We start from the raw sequence: 20,287 nt of genomic DNA, 5'->3' as shown, positions 1-20,287 counted from the left end.
GCACTAGGAAGATGGCTTCACCTTTGTCTTGATGCAACTGTGTCCAAATTCTTAAGCAAGGTTTCATTGATGGTTTCAGAATTCCCATTCAAGTTGAGTTGCGTTTACCCGTCCTTAGGATTTTGCGGTCTGCATATGTATTTCTTGACATATTAGCAGGAAAGTGGGGAAAGAAATACGTCTGGGTCGTATGTTGGGCCACTTTTGTTTACCCCCTTTTCCAGACCTGGTAGTTTCTCCTTTGGGGTTCATCTGAAGAAGTCAGTGAGCAAATACTGCTTGATCCAACAACTGTTGTATTCGGCTAAGGTTTAGTGAGCGTCCAGATCCCTATCATAGCTCGGTTATTTATCAGTCGTTTGAATCCATGTTCCCTTTAGTTCAGACAGGAAGCACTGTTAGCCAACCTGAATATTGAGTCTGCATTCTGATTGCTGCCTCTGCATCCAAAATCATTTTGATTAATAGGCTTTAAATTACATGATGGCTTTTACATTGCACCTCATACTTTCCCCTTTGTCCTTCTTATGTTTGGCAATCTATCATGCTGGCATATCAGAACTCGAGAGATGTCTTTGGAGTTATCCACCAGGAGAACCATATCAGGCAGCATGGCAGCAATGGATCCAATTCTTGCTTTCTCGATGTCGGCGGGGCACAGGTCAGAGCGACGAGGTGCCTAGAAGACATCCATGTCTGCTATGCATACAGGTATTTAATTTAAGGCACAATTAAATAGAGAAGAAGTTCTTATTAAGAGCTTCTTGATCTCCAAGGCTCTTAGTGGTTGGGTGCACGACAGGCCTGTGCCCAATGATTTTAGGAGGCCTTTGGACATACAGTTGTTGCACAGGTTAGTGAATTCATTTAAATTTGTGACATATGAGATACTGTTGTTTCGCACCACCTTTGTTTTTATCTTTTTTGGTTCATTTAGGATATGTGAGTATGTGGTGCAATGCAAACAAAGCACAGGCTTGGATCTGCTAGCTTGCAGATTCAGGATGAACATTTATCTTGTAAAATTGCCAGGTCTAAGAGAGATCAAGCAGGTAAAGGTTGCTGGATTAACATTTCGCCTCACATGGATAAGAAAGTAGGCCTGCTAGCTTTGGGCTAGACCCTCTTCAAGTGAATTATTTCTAGTACACCTTGATTGTTCCCTTCTTGCAAAACAATTCAATGCAATAGTAAAGAGAGTGCAAGAGTTTCTGGGTTTAAAGCCGGCTCTCTATGGCACCCACTCATTTAGGATTGGGTGGCTACGTCCGCTGACATGACTGGCTCTTCTGTTGCCGCTATTAAATCACTAGGCAGATGGGAGTCTGAAGCCTACAAAAATATATTAGAAAAATGTTGTCCGGCGCTCAGATAAAAACAATATATAAAAAATAAAGCTTAGGGACTCACCTACAGGAGATGCCTTGACTCTGGCAGGTGAGCTTAACCCCAATATAGCAATATTGTGCACAAAATTCTTCTTTATGTATATGCTGACACAGTGATTTTTATATATTGTTTGTTTCTGAGCGCCGAATATTTTTCTTTTAATTGCACTTGCACATTGGTCTTATGTGTCCTTGGCTGCCGTCTGAAATGATTTTATTCACTTGTACACATTTCATTAATTTAAAGAAGCACACCTTTTTCTCTTTCACTAAAAAATATATTAGACTAACTAAATATCTGATCATTCCCAAGCTTCGGTAACCGAGGACTTTGCTGCTTGTCTCTTAACGAGAGCAAGAAGGGATTTTTTCCTGTTTCTCCATGGATCAAGACCTGATTAGCTATGTGCCTCCAGGGTTTTCGGGTTTTTGTCTTTCATATGGGAGGGAATGATTTGGGAAAGGGAAAATAATTAGATCTCATTGTCATAATGAGAGAGGATTTGAGGACGGTAAAGTCCAGATGGCTGGCCATTCATTTGCTTTTGTCTGAAGTTGTTCCACGCATCATTTAAGAGGCGAGATTCCTGTACTATAAGAAACGTACCTGTTCCACGCTCCTGTTCCTGTTCTGTTTGCCGCGTGGGGACTTCTGGGTGCACGGCTCTGGTGGTCATGTGATCACCAGTGGGGAATTTGAGCTTCCCCTTCCTATATAAAAATTGCTCTAACACTTGCATGGTGTCAGAGCGAGAGGTTATCCATTGTCTCACTCACCTGTACCTATTTGGTGCATATTCTCTCCGTGATTCTTGCCTGCTTCCCTGCTGATTCGTGTACCAGTTCTTGCCTTATACTCTGCCTATGCTCCCTGGAACCTCCGTCTACTACTGCCATCTGATTCATGTACCAGACCTCTGCTAGTTCGGATACAGCATATCTCTCCTATACTTCCCACATATACTGCTTCTTTATTCATTGGTCTCTGGTAGTTGCTTTCTCCTATCTGTCTCTGCCTTGCTAAGCCAGTGCTAACACTGATTGGGAGAATATCCTCATGCATAACACCTACTAGTTATGCTGAAGCTTGTTAAAAAGCTTAATTGCTCTGTTGGGCATGTGATCCAGTTCCCTTGGAGCGTTTATGATTGACCACCATTTAATCTTGGTGGACCAGGTTCAGCTGTTTAGAAGGATGGGGTTCATCTCACTGGGCACGCTTTATGGTTGTTCATCAACAAATTTAAGGGGTAGGGGGCTGGCTTAGGTTGTCTGGTGGCAGGCTGTCGGTCCATTAAAGGGCGACAGTGGTGGTAGGAAAGCACTGCAATTGCCAACTGATACATACTGCACTATCGCTGACTGACCACAGGTCACTGCCCTCTTCGAGGTAAAGGTAGCTCTTGGTCCTTTTGCGTGGAGGACCCCTTGACCTGCTTTTTGTGGGAACGTCATTGGGAGTCTAGAGGGGGTGTGGTCACTCTGACGCCAGAATTAGTGCCGGCCATTCAGTGCGGGAGTTTCTTCTTGGTTAGTGGATTTAGGGCCATTTAGCCATCCACTCGTTTGATTCAGTACTCAGTTGTTAGCTGTCCCTTAGTTTGCTTTCTCCGCCACCAAAATTATTTTCAGTAATTTTTGCCAATTTTATATGTATCCTAGTAATTATTTCATATTGCAGTGCTAACTTACAATTGTTGAGGATAATTGTAAAGGGAAAGGGGGCATCAACGATATGCATTTTATGGAATTAATGGCCCTTTCCTACTTCGTACAACAGAACTTTGCAAGCAGGCATAACTACTATTAATTTTATTTTAACTCTTTTGAAATAATGTTGCTACACTTTGGAAAACAGTTAATCCTTAAAACTTATTCAGTTTTAAAGAACTTAAAATTTCCTTAAGTTGCAATCCTAATGAAATGCAGATAGAAGGAAATTGCACAGAAGATTCAGAATGCTTAGAATGGCATCACACGACCATGCTTGAACTCAGAAGGGTTGCTATGGAGACGCACTGGAGAGGGAACCCTTGTCACATGAGAGGTTCAGTTCGGAGAATGGTGAATGTTGTGTCTTTCCTTCTGTTTGCGTTTCATCAGAAAATCGAAACGGAACACTAAGAAACTGCTTTAAAACCATTAATCTGAAGGAGATTTTATTGTTGCAGAGAAGCTGAGAAACTAAGATGTTTATTTTAAACCATAAGACATCATCAGAATTAACAACCATTATTTGAAAATCATCTTATTCACTAATAAATATGGATTTTTTTATTTTTTATTTTAATGGTGAACACCTCCTTTAAAACTGAATCAGAAAAACTTACATTACGGCAACAGGCCAACTTTAACCCATACAGTATCAAGTACATGAAACACATTACTGAATAAAATAGTTGCTGAGGAGAGAAATACAAGTTATTTAACTCTACAGTTGCTAGGAGAGGTAGGTTACTGATTTTATCTTCAATGAATAAATAAGCTTCATGGACCTGACTCATTAAGGAAAGTAAGGCAAAAAAAGGAGAAAGTCTTCCCCTGGACAAAACCATGTTACAATGCAAGGGGTGCATATTAGTTTATTATTTTGCACATAAGATAAAAACTGGCTGTTTTTTCATATAGCACACAAATACTTGATAGCTTATTTTTACACTGAAACTTAAAGTTGATCTAGGACATGCCCTTCCTAATCTATAAATCTGTCCCCACATTTTAAATTTAGCTCCCCCTCCAATGCAACATGGTTTTGACAAGGTGCAAAATTACAATTTATTTTGCTTTCCTTTACTTAATGAATCAGGCCTCATGTGTCCAGCTAAAACTTCTCTTTAACCATGGCGACGTGATCGATTTTCACTCAAGCAGGCAAAAATAATAATTCCATTGAAATAGGGTGATTTAAACATAGCAAATAATATTATAGGTACACATGTGAAAATTCCTGGATGTAGAGGAGTAAAAACTTCAATATATCAAGTAGTGTTTATTATTTTGTATTAAAAGGTTGTGAATTGTGTTATATGGATATCACTATTTATAATCATGTGACCAATAAATAGAGTGACTAAATAATGTGTGGCGTGACTAAGAGATGACTCCACCACACCAGTATTTGTGGTTCCTGAGCCTGTTGAAGCGATTGATTCTTGATACATGTTGCTATGGATACATGTTTTGTGGTGTGGTCGAGAGCATCCCTGAAACTAAATGCTCTGTGTGCTGTGAAGACCTCACTTCTTGTTTCTTTTAATGCAAAGATAATATATACCGACTTGCTCTACTGGAGTGTTTCCTCTTCTTCATCCAGTGCCTTCCAAATTTAGATTTGCAATCTATATAAAATTTTGTGGTATTACTCAGTGTTTCCACCTTTCAGCTGGCAGTGCTACAGATTATTATAGGACAGATGAACTGAATGGCCTTACATATATGCAGAAAGAGAGAGAGAGATTCACGGTTTCTTGAACAAGCACTGTGATTTATAGTACAATTTACTTTCACCGCATACATTACTGTATATAGCATAGAATATTATTACATGCATTTAAAGTAGAGAACCTCAGCATAACAAAAGTATCTCCAGGCACTGATATATACTGGTCTTTCAAGTTTCCTGGATTCTTCAGGACCCACCTACTGTATTCCATGCACAAGATATTCACCCTCAATGTCCCCGAACTCCTGAGACCAGGATCCAGTAGGACAAATTTGTCCCACAGCCACTTCACTAGTTATAGTAAAGAGGAAATACCAAGTGGCACACAGTAAAACAGTGCTGGTTTCATTGCTAAGGACAATGCCTAAGGTATTATCATCCTCTGTATGTTAGAAACTCAATGGGTTAATAATTGGACTAGTGGTATTATCCAAAGTTATCGGATACCTTCATCTGCTCCTCTCAACAGTTGTCTATGTTGTGACAAATGTTTAGACTGGCATGTTTGGTGCCTGTGCTTGTCATACATATTAAAAAAACATTACATGTATTGTATCTGCAAACTCTGGGGTATTCAGACACCCTTTACATTTCATAGGGTATTCTGACATTCTGAAATTTAAACTGTAATTTTAACTTTATATCAAAATTCATATAGAGAATTATCTTTCCCCATGTGATATAAATTATGAGATTAAATTCAACTTAAGTAAGATGAAGGATGTATATATATATATAATATTTGTTTACACAGTTGTGACTAAAAACTATTTGCACCCTTGCACTTTTTTTCAAATAACTCATACTTTCTTGTAAATGTAGTGTGAAAATTACAACAGTATTTGGTTTCTCTATTAATATTACATAACCTTTGTTTTTTATTCTGAATTTGATACTGTCAGTGGCGCACGCAGGGGGGGTTTCTGAGTCTCTAGAAACCCCCCCTGCGCTAACTAAGTGGCCACTGCCCTTTACAGCAGCCGCGGCGCTGTCAAAGCAGCGTCCGCGGCGGTGCTGTATTGTATACAGCACCGCCGCAGACGCTTCTTAGACAGCGCCGCGGCTGCTGTTTAGGACAGCGCTGGCGCAACAGTTCAGCTCTTCTCCGGCTGTCATTTAGAACAGTCGGACGGCGTGCCAGGACTCAAGGGGCTGCGTGCCGGGGGTTGCCGACCCCTGCCCTAGAGTAATGAACAATGCAGGAAAATTAATACAAGACCATAAACAGTAATAGAAGGAACATAGGTAAGATGCCTATTCAATTCTTTTTCTCAGTTGAGGAGGGATCTGAAGCTATGTATTAATGTATACAGCCATTTCAGTTGTGGATGTTGAGGTTTAAGACAGCTAGACTCACAAAGAGAATGACATGCACAGTCTTTCACTTCCCAGAAATGCGGTTATGTGAACTGTGTGCAGCATAGAAAAAAAAACATTTTCTGCTCTATTTAGAATAACTACAGGAAAGGTATATAGTGTGTTCCATTCATGTGCCTGGATTTATAAGGTATTATGATCTGGTAACACTAGATACAGAGCCCTTCCATTACTGAGATGTAAACCCTCACATAGATGGCTCATTAGATAGATGTAATTTGGATGGATTAGATTACACATTGTTTTTGTTTTAGCAGGGGTGTAGTACCCATCCAATCTGGCAAATTCAAATCCGTTTCGCCAGCGCTGTCCTAAACAGCAGCCACGGTGCTGTCTAAGAAGCGTCTGCATTTGCATTTCATCATCATCATCACCATTTATTCATATAGCGCCACTGATTCCGCAGCGCCTGCGCAGCAGTTCAGTGCCGGCAGCGCAGTTCCTCCCAAGCACCTTTGCGGACCGTTTCACTGCTAGAAGAGGTAAGTATAAAATTATATCATTTTTTATTAATTTATTAGTGTCCTAATTTTTTTTTTTATCCAATTCTGAGGCCGTAAGAGTCAATGGGGACATTACTGTGGCATAAAATGTATTGGGGGCAACTGTGGCATACTATGTGTTTCTGGGGCAACTGTGGCATACTATGTGTTTCTGGGGGCAACTGTGGCATATTATGTGTTTCTGGGGGCAACTGTGGCATACTATGTGTTTCGGGGGCAACTGTGGCATATTATGTGTTTCTGGGGGCAACTGTGGCATACTATGTGTTTCTGGGGGCAACTGTGGCATACTATGTGTTTCTGGGGGCAACTGTGGCATATTATGTGTTTCTGGGGGCAACTGTGGCATATTATGTGTTTCTGGGGGCAACTGTGGCATACTATGTGTTTCTGGGGGCAACTGTGGCATACTATGTGTTTCTGGGGGCAACTGTGGCATATTATGTGTTTCTGGGGGCAACTGTGGCATACTATGTGTTTCTGGGGGCAACTGTGGCATATTATGTGTTTCTGGGGGCAATTGTAGCATATTATGTGTTTCTGGGGGCAACCTTGGCATATTATGTGTTTCTGGGGGCAACTGTGGCATACTATGTGTTTCTGGGGGCAACTGTGACATATTATGTGTTTCTGGGGGCAACTGTGGCATATTATGTGTTTCTGGGGGCAACTGTGGCATATTATGTGTTTCTGGGGGCAACTGTGGCATATTATGTGTTTCTTGGGGCAACTGTGGCATACTATGTGTTTCTGGGGGCAACTGTGGCATATTATGTGTTTCTGGGGGCAACTGTGGCATATTATGTGTTTCTGGGGGCAACTGTGAAATACTATGAGTTTCTGGGGGAACTGTGACATACTATGTATTTATGGGGGCAACTGTGAAATACTATGTATTTATGGGGGCAACTGTGACAAAGTATGAATTGGGGGCACAACTATGTGGCATAAGATGAATTGGGGACACAATTGTGAGGTATGATGTGAACTGGGGCACTACTGTGCGGCATAACATTTTTTTTTGCTGGTCCCTTACTGTTAATATGATATTAGCCTTATAAAATGAGAGATAATTATATATATATATATATATATATATATATATATATATATATATATATATAGCCGCCGAGAGGGGAGGGGGCGGCTACAAATTGCCTGGGCCTGCTTGGTGGCCCGAGTCCCCTCTGGAGACCTAATTTTGAAAAAAGAAATAATATTTTAAAAGTACTTTTTTAATTTTTTTCTATTGAGTGCAGGGGGATCGGTAGTGGCTAAATTCCCTTCAGCTCAGGTACCTTCAGACGCCAGGTCATAAGACTGCAGTGGTTGCATGGTACTCGGTGGGCTGCTGGATATCTTCCCATGCTGTGCAGTGGAGAATAAGGTAAGAAGAAGGTGTGATGGAGAGGGGCATGTGTCACTAAAGGTGATGGGCAGAGGGGGGCAAGTGTGATTAAAGCATGTGGGCAGAGGGAGGCACGTGTGATTAAAGCATGTCGGCAGAGGGGACATATGTGAGCAAAGCGGCTGAGCAAGGGGGCATGTGTGAGTAATGCATTTTTCTGTAAGAGGGTGGCCTGGTGCTTTTCACCTGCAAGACATGCCCCCAATGATGTACTGCCACACCCCCAATTGTATGACCACTCGCATGGTAAAAAAAATGTTGTTGCGGCGGCACAACATTTTTTTCACTATGCTTAACTATAAGGGAGGACCCATGGAGTTGCTGTACTGGGGCCATGAATTTCTCTAGGCAGCTCTGTATGTATGTATGTATGTATGTATGTATGTGTGTGTGTGTGTAATATCTATAATATAAATGCCTAGTGGCGTGTGTTAGTCTGTCTGTGTGTGTCTGTCTGTGTGTGTGTGGAAAAAATAAAACCAAGCTGCAGCGCCACCTGCTGGGCGGAGTTATACACTGACCTACTAAATTCTTAGTGTGTGTGGAAAAAAAAATTCAGAAAGGGCTGAAATTTGGTATACTAAGATGTTTTTAATTTGTTAATTTAATTTGTTAATTGTTAAAAGTGTTTATAAAGATTTTAAAAATATATATATATTTCTTGAAGGAGAAGTGACAGTTGGGAGTGGTTGGTGGTTGCCGGGGGTGACAGTGGGGAGTGGTTGGTGGTTGCCCGGGGATGACAGAGTGAGAGGAGTGTGATACTCAGGACCGCTGAGAGAGATCCCTGTGTCTGGATAGACATCTGGATAGATGTGGCGATGAAAATGAAGGATGAGGTGATGGAGAAGAATGATGAGGTGGTGACATGTGGACAAAACCACGTTAAAAAAGGGCGCTTGCGTCGGGAAGTAACGCTCTTCCCCTGAGGAGGCCTGGACTAAAGCCCAAATGCATGACAAAACCCTTTTTAACACCTTAAGTAGCTTGATTTGACTAGAATGCATGAGTATCATGCACGGGTTAACTTGTATATATATATATCACAACAATTGATACAAATGGCGCTATGACACTGCACCAGTAGATTAATATTAGAGTCCAATGTCTTGAAATGATTCCTTCTTAAGTAACACTTCCCCTGTGCGGGCGGCTGCCAATCCTCTGTAACAAGCGGTGTAGCAGGAATAAATCTAAAAATAAAATGAGAGGAGGCGCACAATAGTGTAGTATGGCGGGTTAATTGAGCCAAGTGGAAAAATCCAGAGAAGGAACCAAACCACCAGAAATGGATAAGCCAGAGCTTCCCATAATGCGGATATCGACAGTGTCTAGAGTAAATATGATTAGCTCATAAGGTGAAAGATCACACAAGGCCAAATAGCGTTCAGGAAGATATATACACAAACAGGTCACACCAATGAAGATGTATGCGTACCAGAAGCCAAAAGTTTAATGGTTTTCTGTAGGATTATCCTGTAGACTGTGAGGGTGTAATCAATCTTCAGCCAACCTTGATTATCCAATTGGTTACCTGCAATGGTGACAGACTTGAGGTTTCATACCAAGTATGAAAAAATGCTATAACCTCAAGTCTGTCACCATTGCAGGTAACCAATTGGATAATCAAGGTTGGCTGAAGACTGATTACACCCTCACAGTCTACAGGATAATCCTACAGATAAGCCATTAAACTTTTGGCTTCTGGTACGCATACATCTTCATTGGTGTGACCTGTTTGTGTATATATCTTCCTGAACGCTATTTGGCCTTGTGTGATCTTTCACCTTATGAGCTAATCATATTTACTCTAGACACTGTCGATATCCGCATGGTGAGAAGCTCTGGCTTATCCATTTCTGGTGGTTTGGTTCCTTCTCTGGATTTTTCCACTTGGCTCAATTAACCCGCCATACTACACTATTGTGTGCCTCCTCTCATTTTATTTTGTATATATATATATATATATATATATATGTATGTGTATATATATATATATATATATATATATATATATATACACACAACTGGCACACCTGGGCTTGACTAGATTTTAGCCGGCACTCCGATAGAAAAAGGTTGCCAACCCCTGCTCTAGGGAATGCGTTGCTGAAAATCTGTAAAGCATTGTATAACCAGTGGCACTGTATAAATAAGTGTATACATACATTGCTCTCTTCCAATTACCAGTCTCCTGGGCAGCAATAAATCAATATATTTCTCTTTGTGTTAGTAGAGCTGTCTCTATCTATCAATGTGGACCTGTTGGAATGAAAAAAAAAAACCAAAAAACATTTTGGATGTACTGGTACATTAAATACTAACCATAATCTATTGTAGCATAATTTATTTCTTATTAGTTCCTCCATGGAGGTTATGGTGTGTAGTTGTTTTTAAACCATTATATGCATGTGACCCAAAGAGTAATATATGAAATTTATACTCCTTCCTACATTTGATTGTGTGCTAGACACACTCTGTTGTAGAGTGTATATAACAGTATCTGGAACATGATCTCTCTTCTGGGGACTTGAATATATGTTCTCCAAATACTTTCACACTACTACTGCAGCATCGTATGCCTGATGTCAGAAGTTTGAAACCAACATTACGAGTAGCTGTGTTGTACTGAGTATACATTACTAATATGACTCTTTTAACATATACAGGCTTAAAAAATTTATAAAATGAAATCTTTAATTTTTAATGAATGGTTATTACTGAGCTAAAATTCTATTAACAGGGAAACAACATGAACGAAGATGGAGTGATACTGCTAAAGTATTGTGTGGTTTCAACGCATTTCTTTAACTGGAAAGTCAATCTTTGAAAAATGTTAATCTAGTCATCCAAAATCACATAAAAAGCATTCAAACAAATATATTAACATACAGAAAAGCTTGCATACTAGACTAATCAAAGCTAATTAGTGATATATTGCTATGGGTTCCTACACAGTAAACATTTACTAATCTCACAAGCAATTAAGTGGGATGGGGTCTAAGAATCCCCCTAGGCCATCCAATTAGTCCGACATTAAATCATTAGCTTTTTTGTTCAATAAACATGCCTCGTCCAATCAGCCCCAGAATTTGATTAATAGCATTCACAATTAATGAATATTGCTCATTTCCCCCCCCATATAGCCCCAACATTAAATTAAATAGCACCTGGATTTAATAATTAGGTCTCCTTTCCCCTAAACAGCCCTACATTAGTGTTTACGTTTAATAAATAAGCCTTCTTACCCCAAACCAGCTCCATTAAATTAAAAGCATTCACATTTAATAAACCAAACAATTTGCAGGAGATCCAAAATAGGTTGAACTTGATGGACTGGTGTCTTTTTTCAACCTCATCAACTATGTTACTATGTTACTATGTTACTATGTTACCCCTCACCACCCCCCGGCATTAATAGCATTCCCATTTAATACAAAGGCCTATTTCCTCCACCAGCCCTACAATCAAATTAACGGCATACAAATTTTATAGAAATTATTATTACTGATAAACACATCACGGTCTTTTGAAAATAGTACTTATTTAGTATTTATAATTAATTACTTATTATGCCACCCTCCTTTTCCTACTGTTCTTTACAGCCCCCTCTCCCCCTACCATCATTTTTTTACAGCCTTCTCTTTCCCCTTGTTCTTTACAGCCCTCTCCCTCCCCTTCTGGTTTTTGTTACAGCCCCCTCTTTCCCCCTGTTCTTTACAGCTTCCTCTCCCCCCCTGTTCTTTACAGCCCCCTCCCTCCCCTCCTGCTTTTTACAGCCCCCTCTTTCCCTCCTTTTCTTTACAGCCCTCTCCGCCCCCCCCTGATTTTTTCTTTACAGCCACCTCCTTCCCCTCCCCCCGTTTTTTCTTTACAGTCCTTCTCTCCCCTCCTGTTTTTTATTTTTTACAGCCCGCTCTCTCATCCCCCATTTTTTACAGCCCCTTCTCCCCCTATCGTTTTCTACACCCTCTCCCCCCCACCCCGGTTCTTTACATCCCCCTCTTTCCACCCTGTTCTTTACAGCCACCTCTCCCCACCGTTATTTACAGCCCGCGCTCTCCCCTCCCTTCCATCAATTTTTACAGCTTCCTTCACCCCCGTTCTTTACAGCCCCCTCTCCCCTTTACATTAATATACTTACATTAGGGTGCTCAGCTTCTCTTGTCTCTGCATCCTGGTTCTTCTTGCTCTGCAATCTCCTTGCTCTGTCTCAGGCTCCTCTATACAGCGTCCTGATGTCACATATGCACGTCAGGTATACTGCAGGGAGCAGGTTGCAGGGAGCCGGCCGGGGTTCTCATTATGCCGGCTCCCTGTTACTCAAATATGACAGCTCTGCGGCAAGTGCGCTGGCAGCTGCCTATAGTGGGCGGGTGTTGCGCCCCAATCGGCCTTGCGCCCTGGGCAGTTGCACCACCCACACCGCCCTCCTTACAGTTCTACAGTGACATGTCGAAAGTCTCTACTTTATCAGAAATAATCTGTACAGATTGGTGGATTCACACAGGTATGGCCAGTGACATTGACATGTTATATGCCCTGTAATGTTTTTTTGCTCTATATCATCATCATCAGCTATTCATATAGTGCCACTAATTCCACGGCGCTGTACAGATAACTTACTCACATCAGTCGCTTACAGTCTAAATTCAATCACACACACACACACACTTATTATGGTCAATTTGATAACAACCAATTAAACTACCAGTATGTTTTTGGAGTGGGGAGGAAAATGGAGCACCCGGAGGAAACCCACGCAAAGACGGGGAGATCATACCAACTCCACACGAAAAAGATAATGCTTAGGAATCGAACTCATAATCCCGATGTTGTGAGGCAGAAATTCTAACCACTTAGCCACCGTGCTGCCCATATCATCAGTCTTTATTATTACGATCCAATATTTAGGCAACACTATACAATTTTAAGGTATACACAAACTTATACAAAGGGTCAAGAGGGCTTACAATAAAAAGGAAAATCGGAACAAGTGATACATAAGGTGTGGCATAAGTGGGACAAGCATATTGAAACTGTAAATGAAAAGTTGAAAAGTGTTAAAATAGTCCTCCTTTAAATGGAGGAGTCAGGTAAGCTTTCTGAAAAGGTACATTTCAGTGACCACTTACAACTGACAAGCTGGGGGACATGGTACATTGAGTAAGGAAAAGAGTTCAAGAGAAGAGGAATAAGTTTAGAGCAATCCTGTGTGATTAAGAAACAAAGAGAGATCCGGAGCAACAGCTCTTTAGAGTAGTTAGAGACAGGTTTGAATATATAGGATGGGCAGAACTGAGGATGGTTTTATACAGTAGGTTGATGGTAATACTTGAAATTGTGTCTTTAGAGCTGGAGAGAGCCAGTATAGTGATTGACAGAGAAGGGCAGCTAAGGTTGAGTGTGAAAAATGGTGATGTAAGCAGGCCTGGCAACAGTCTGCCTTCAAAATGGACATAAGTGAGGGCAGTGTGTGGAGAGGAAGGTAATTTAACAGCTAAAAAGTCAAGCCAAGGTATAATGAATGCACTAAGTAATATTTTGGTGGGTACTAGAAGGGGGCATTTTTTAGAGATACTACATAGGTGAAAGTGCCAAGAGTTCATCAATAATTAGAGGTAAGAAGAAGAGGGTAGAGTCAAATATTTACACCAGGATGTGAGACTGAGAAGTGCGATGATTGTGTTGTCAACATTAAGTGAAAATCTAGGGGTGTTACGATTCAGATAACTGTATTGTTCCTGATTAGCCCATGCAGACCAGAGGCGCGGAGTCTAACGGATTCCCCGGTGCTCACCAAGAACCGCTGAATGTAACCCTGTATCTGAATACTTGAGAAAGTCACTAGAGAACAGCAGAACCGGAAGGATGCAGAGAAGGTACCAGAGTAGTCAGACATGCTGGTTACTGGTACACGGAGATCATAGTAGTCAGACATGCTGGTTACTGGTACATGGAGATCAGAGTAGTCAGACATGCCAGAAACTGGTATACTGGAATCTGGCCAAGAGTAGTCAGACACGCTGGGAACTGGTACACGGAGATCAGGTAATGAGTAGTCAGACACGCCAGGAACTGGTACAATGAAACCAAGCAAAGAGTAGTCAGACACGCCGGGAACTGGTACACGGAGATCGGGTAGTGAGGTACACAAGGAAACTCCAAACTTGGTCAGACAGGCGATACTGGCACATGGTGATCTGAGGGAGTAGGTAGCGACTAGATAGCAGCTGAGGAGAACTGGAAATCAGAAACACAGCAATCTAGTTGCACTGACACAGAGCAAGTGTCAGTGCAGGTTTAAATAAGAAGCAGTTCGAAACTTCCGCCTCAGAGATTCGATCATGTGATCGCATCGAGAGCCACTCATAACACCACAGCCAATCAGTGCTATTTGAGCCTGGCTGCAGAGAAGTGCAGAGAGAGGCACAGAGAGATCATATGGAGGCATAAACAGTGAGTTTCGTTACAAAGGACATGAGAAAACCTAAATATGGGGAAAATAAACAGTTTTAGATAATAGTGGGACATCCAAGCTGAAATGGCAGATAAGAAATCAGTAGTATGAGAAGTGCAGTAGAGAAATGAAATTGTGTGTCTTAAATTTTCTTCTTCTGCAGCGCCACATGGTTTAGCCAATGTGCAAAAGACGGCTCCTTCGAACTGGACTTACCTCTAGCTCTAAATGAGGCCCTATGTGTGCTACTTGAAAGGTAACAAGAAAACCTGGAAAGACCTGTGTTATGGAGCCCAAGAGAATGGAGAGTTTTGAGGGGCAGAGGGTGGTCAGCTCTGTGTTAGATTCTATAAAAAAAGTTTGCCTATTAACTAGAGCAGTGATGGGCAGCAGGCGGCCCTCCGATCTTTCACCTGTGGCCCCCAGCTCCTTGCTGCTTTATTGTCAAATTTGTTTGTTATATCATGTAACACTTGTTTAAAACACCTTTTGATATGTTATTACAGATAGGTCTATTTCTTTGATTATATGTATTGTTTAAACTTATTACTGAGATCATAGGGTAATGTGTGGCCCTTTTGAAGGTTAGAGGGCTGCACCAGGTGGCCCCTGAAGTGTTTCAGGTTACCCATCACTGAACTAGGGAGCAGGGGCTGGCTGGAAGACTTTAGCCCGGGGGGCAAGCACATTGCACTGGCCCATAAGTAGAGGCCCATCCTTAAAGTGGGTTTTCGGTACAATATATATTTATCAATATAAAAAAAGCTATTGCAGTGTTGCTTCACTTTATATTGCACTTTATTTTATATGTTCCTTCTCCCTACAGGATTTTATTTTTTTTATTTATTTTTACACATACCTGGCTGATTATAATGGGGGTATAAATCATACAGAAATAGATTATATAATAATGTTCTATTACAGTATTGAACATTGGGGCTGATTAATCAAAATGCAAAAAGCCATTTTGCTTTAAAAAACCTGGGGGTATATTTACTAAACTGTGGGTTTGAAAAAGTGGAGATGATGCCTTTAGCAACCAATCAGATTCTAGCTGTCATTTTGTAGAATGTACTAAATAAATGATAACTAGAATCTAAATGGTTGCTTTAGGCAATATCTACAATTTTTCAAACCTGCAGTTTAGTAAATACACCCACTGATATTTTTGCTCCTGTGTTGCACTATATACTAATAAGATTATTATTTGTTTTAGGGTTAACCTAAAACAAATAATAAGAGGGGTGCTACTGGGAGGAGGAGCAGAGCACTAGGTGTCAATCACACCCTGGCCCAGACCTGGGGGGCCAGAGTGTACTTTAAACAGGGGGGCCTATTATGTAACATGGTTATCATTTTAGACAAATACACAGCCAATACTGTGAGCACTATAGTTAGTTGTACGCAGTTCTGCCTTCATGAGTAGTACATACTTGCCTCCTTTCAGAAGACGTCCGGGAGAGGAGCGTGACTAGAGGGCGGGAGGGACCCGGTCATTTTGACCCAGCCCCCACGAGTAAAATGCAGTTTTTTCACGGGGGGCGGGGCCAAAATGAAGCGATTGTAGGTGAATCGCGTCATTTTAGCAAGGGACTTGTGGGATGCGGGAGAAATGCCAGCTCTCCCGGAATGTCCGGGAGACTCCCAAATTTCGGGTCGATCTCCCGGACCTTTATATATTTGAAAGTTTCTATCATGTCTCCCCTTTCCCTTCTCTGCTCCAAACTATACATATTAAGATATTTTAGTCTTTCTGTGTAAGTTTTGTGCTGTAGGCCATGCACCATGTCATTTGCCCTTCTTTGTACAGTCTCTAATGTATGTATATAATTCTGGAGATATGGCATACAGAATTGAACACAGTATTCTAGATGAGGATGTACCAATGACTTATACAGTGGCATTATTACTTCTTTCTGCTACTGATTCCTCTCCCTATATAACCAAGCATCTGATTTGCCTTCTTCATTGCTTTGTTGCTTGCTTACCTGCCTTTAAGTCATCTGAAATATTGACTCCTAGATCCCTTTCCTCCTCAATAGTCTCTATTATAGTGCCATTAATACTATATATTGCCTTTGGGTTTTTGCAACCCAAGTGTATGATTTAGCATTTTTTGGCATTAAACTGTAGTTGACCATTTTTGACCATTCCTCTAGTCTACTTAGATCACCAATCATTTGTTTTACCCCTCCTGGTGTGTCTATCCTGTTGAATATCGTTGTGTCATATGCAAAAAGGCATACTTTCCCTTCAATATCATTTGTAATGTCTCCAATAAAGATATTAAAAAGCACTGGTCCAAGTACAGATCTTTGGGGTACTCCACTGGTAACCTTTCCCTCCTATGAAATGCACTCCATTTACTATAACTCTGTTTTCTAACCTGCAACCAAGATCTTATCCATAGGTCTCTATGGAGAGATACTGTTGCAGTAAACTGGTCTGTTTTAGAATTTTAACATTGGTGCTATGTGAAAATGAAACGTTGGGAAACATTGCTTCAAAATATTGCATAATAATGATCAAAAAAGTAAAGACAAGCAACAGACTTTTTAAAAATAATATACAAAGCAGGACTGCAAATTATATACTATGCCTGATAAGATCCTGACAAACTTTACACATGTTACAATTTGAGCACTAAAACAGTTTGCAAAATATTGTGCTAAGCAAATAAGATTACAGGTAGGGTATGCGACATAGGGTTTATAAAGAGAGCAAGCTCCCTAAAATTATAATTACTCTTTTGTATTTGGCAACAGTCTGAGGTGAACTCACACCCTTCCTTTGTTGGGCAAACACTCATCGCATTGCAGTGAAGGATAAAACTGCAGTGGAGACATTAACTCTTGTCCTGCCTATGTACAATTTTACATTGCGCACAGTTCTACACATAGTTATCATTTCCTACAAATTGCAAAACTCCTCTGTAGATCTTTAGTGTTGTAGCTTATAGGTGCTACAGACATCAGTCTAACGACCTAATGATTTTGTTATACAGTACTGTACATACAATGTTATAAAAGTGATAGAAAAGACGGGTGACTGAATAAACATGTCAATACAGTACATTCTTAGTACTTTCATAGCATCCAATCTAAAGAGATCAAATATAATGTCCAGCACTATCCACAACTAAACATATATTCACTCCAGCCACACCTTTATAAACACAAATTTCAATACTTAACTATACTTCACCAGTATTGAGTAGTTTACCTTTAATCAAGTATCCCTTCCGTCCGCTATGACTGCAACAAGTAATAATAAACCGGTACTATATAAGCTCTCAGTGTACTATAAATCAGAATTACCTCAAATCAATAATGCCAATCACCCCACCTCCCTTAACAGGTGAACCCTCCTTTCTTATACAAAGGGATGTCAATTCAGGAGACTCTCACCTGACTCAGAAAAGGGCCCGGAGCAGAGAGTCGTGAGAGGAGATGGGAGGAGAGGGAGGAAGGCAGGAGAAAGGAGGGTCAAAACAAGTGTCAGTGACAGAGAGGTACAGAAACATAAAGCCAGACTGTTCGGAGAGAATGAAGAGGAAGGAATCTGCGGGCAGATACAACAGTAGTGGTCTATTAAGGGGGGGTTAAGGGTGAGTGGGTGGGAGCATGATTCAATTAGGAAGAGAAAATAGAAAGAACAGGGAGGTGTCATGTCAAAGGGACAAGTGAAGGAGAGGAGAAAGCCTGCAGATAACGGGAGAGGACAGATCAAATCTCTGGCTGCTTAACATGAGGCTGAAGTTAGCTTCTTATTCACTTCTTATTCATGTTCCAGCTTGTTATGCAGACACTTTACATTTACAGGATTAAGTCAAGTCTGATCACTGATTTAACATTAGAGTAACACTAAAGGGGGTCCCTTACACAAATCACAACTGTATTTAGCTTGGCCCATCATGTGGGTTAGAGCATGGGCACAAATACCATTTTGAAGGAGTAGCTGTAGTTTTGCAAGGGTTAAATCCGATTGGGTCACAGATTTGATAGTGGGAATCAACACAGGGTGGTCAGTTACATATAACACACTTGTATGTTGCCTGGTCCAACAAGGTTTTGGGCATGAAATCAGATGGCAAAGCAGGCACAGACACCATTTTGAACATGTTAAATAAGTAGATGTAGTTTTGCAAGAGTTAATGTTTTTATTAAAAAATTGCAACAAAAATAAACTCCATGTCACTTTGTCCAAAATAAAAAAGGCTATATACAATATGAACGGGTAAAAAGGACCAATAAGAACAAAACTTCACATTATTATAACACCCAATTCTACTACAACCCCTCCTCAAAAACTACACCATCACTTCACAAATAAAATTGTTATATACACCAAAGAAACAAGACATCCCCTGAAACAATTCACTGCAAATCTCAGTTAGCACATAACGAGGTCTCAACCCTCACCAGAGTCTACCCCAGCTCACAGCACCCATCTGGCCCCTCACCATTTGCCTTTACAAGGGTGTGTCCCTCACCTTAGGCCTTCCGTGTCTTTCGGGGGTTAGTTACCCTAAATTATTGTATGGAGCACTCAAAAGGTGTGGGGATTTTGATTTAAGCACTCATTTTTTAGTTAGTGCAGTTGTTAGATTTGACACGTAGAGCGCACTGTGTTTATGGTCCATTATTGGCAAAATCCTTCCCTATAGTGTGGTGGTGGATAGTATTCTGCACAAGATTTGGAAAATAAGGGAAATGGAGAGGGGCCGGATGGATGCTGCGAGCTGGGGTACACTCTGGCGGGGGTTGAGAGCTCACCAGGTGGCAGCTAACATCTGTCAGTCTATGGATTCATGGCTATCTATTCTGTTCTCTCAATATTAGATTTTGTGGAAATCCCTTTTTTTTAGTAAGGTTTACATACACTTAAAGTTTGTTTTCATTTCCTGACAGTAAAGGGTGTATATTGTGTTAAGGAATGGCTTGTTGTTTGGTGTATATATCTTACTTGTGAAGTGATGTTGTAGTTTTTGTGGGATGTTTGTAATAGAAATGTGAAGTTTCATTTCTATTGGTCATTTTTACCCAAATCGTTTGATATATATATAGTCTATTTTATTTTGGACAAAGTGATATGCTATTTATTTATGTTGCAATTTGTTAATAAAAACACCAACCCTTGCAAAACTACAGCTACGTATTCAAAATGACATCTATGCCCAATTTGCCACCTGATTTCATGGCAAAAACGTTGTTGGGCCAGGAAATATACAAGTGGGTCATATGTAACTGACTGCCCTCTGTTGATTCCCACTATCAAATTTGTTCCCCAAAGGGGATTTACCTCTTGCAAGACTACAGCTCCTTATTCAAAATGATAAAATATGGTGACGGTGCTCAGTTTGCCACCTGATTTCATGCCCTAACCCATGTTGGGTCAGGCTTAATACAATTGCGATTTGTGTCAGAGACAGCCTTTAGAGTTAATATAATGTTACATTGGTGATCCAACTTGCTTTAATACTTTAAATAGTTTTCTGAATAAGAAGGTGGAGCATGAATAAGAAGTAAAAAGCTGACCGAATAAGAAGCTAACGTCATCCTTGTCTTGTTAACGCTAATCTTAAAAATACTTTTGACTTATTTTGCACTAATTGTTTGAACTTTACAATATTTACTAATTAAAAACTCATCTTCCTTCTATGCATCATCAAAGACTAATAATTCCAGATCTCCCACAAATAATGTAATT

General features: G+C 40.5%; 1 protein-coding gene across 3 annotated transcripts in view; it reads right to left on the bottom strand.

Moving 5' to 3' along the window:
- CERS4 (ceramide synthase 4) overlaps positions 1–18,122 on the bottom strand; it is a 103,098-nt gene extending 84,976 nt beyond the window's left edge. The window contains exon 1 of one of the 3 annotated variants that reach the window (XM_075204636.1): positions 17,986–18,122. The gene's annotated coding sequence lies outside the window, so the exon portion shown is untranslated. The other 2 variants (XM_075204635.1, XM_075204633.1) reach the window with 2 other exon arrangements.
- Positions 18,123–20,287: the final 2,165 nt, after the last annotated feature.

This window comes from Mixophyes fleayi, chromosome 1, assembly GCF_038048845.1.
Source record: "Mixophyes fleayi isolate aMixFle1 chromosome 1, aMixFle1.hap1, whole genome shotgun sequence".
Lineage (NCBI taxonomy): Eukaryota > Metazoa > Chordata > Amphibia > Anura > Limnodynastidae > Mixophyes > Mixophyes fleayi.
Note: the sequence above shows the minus strand (reverse complement) of the source record. Positions and strands in the feature narration are given on the sequence as shown.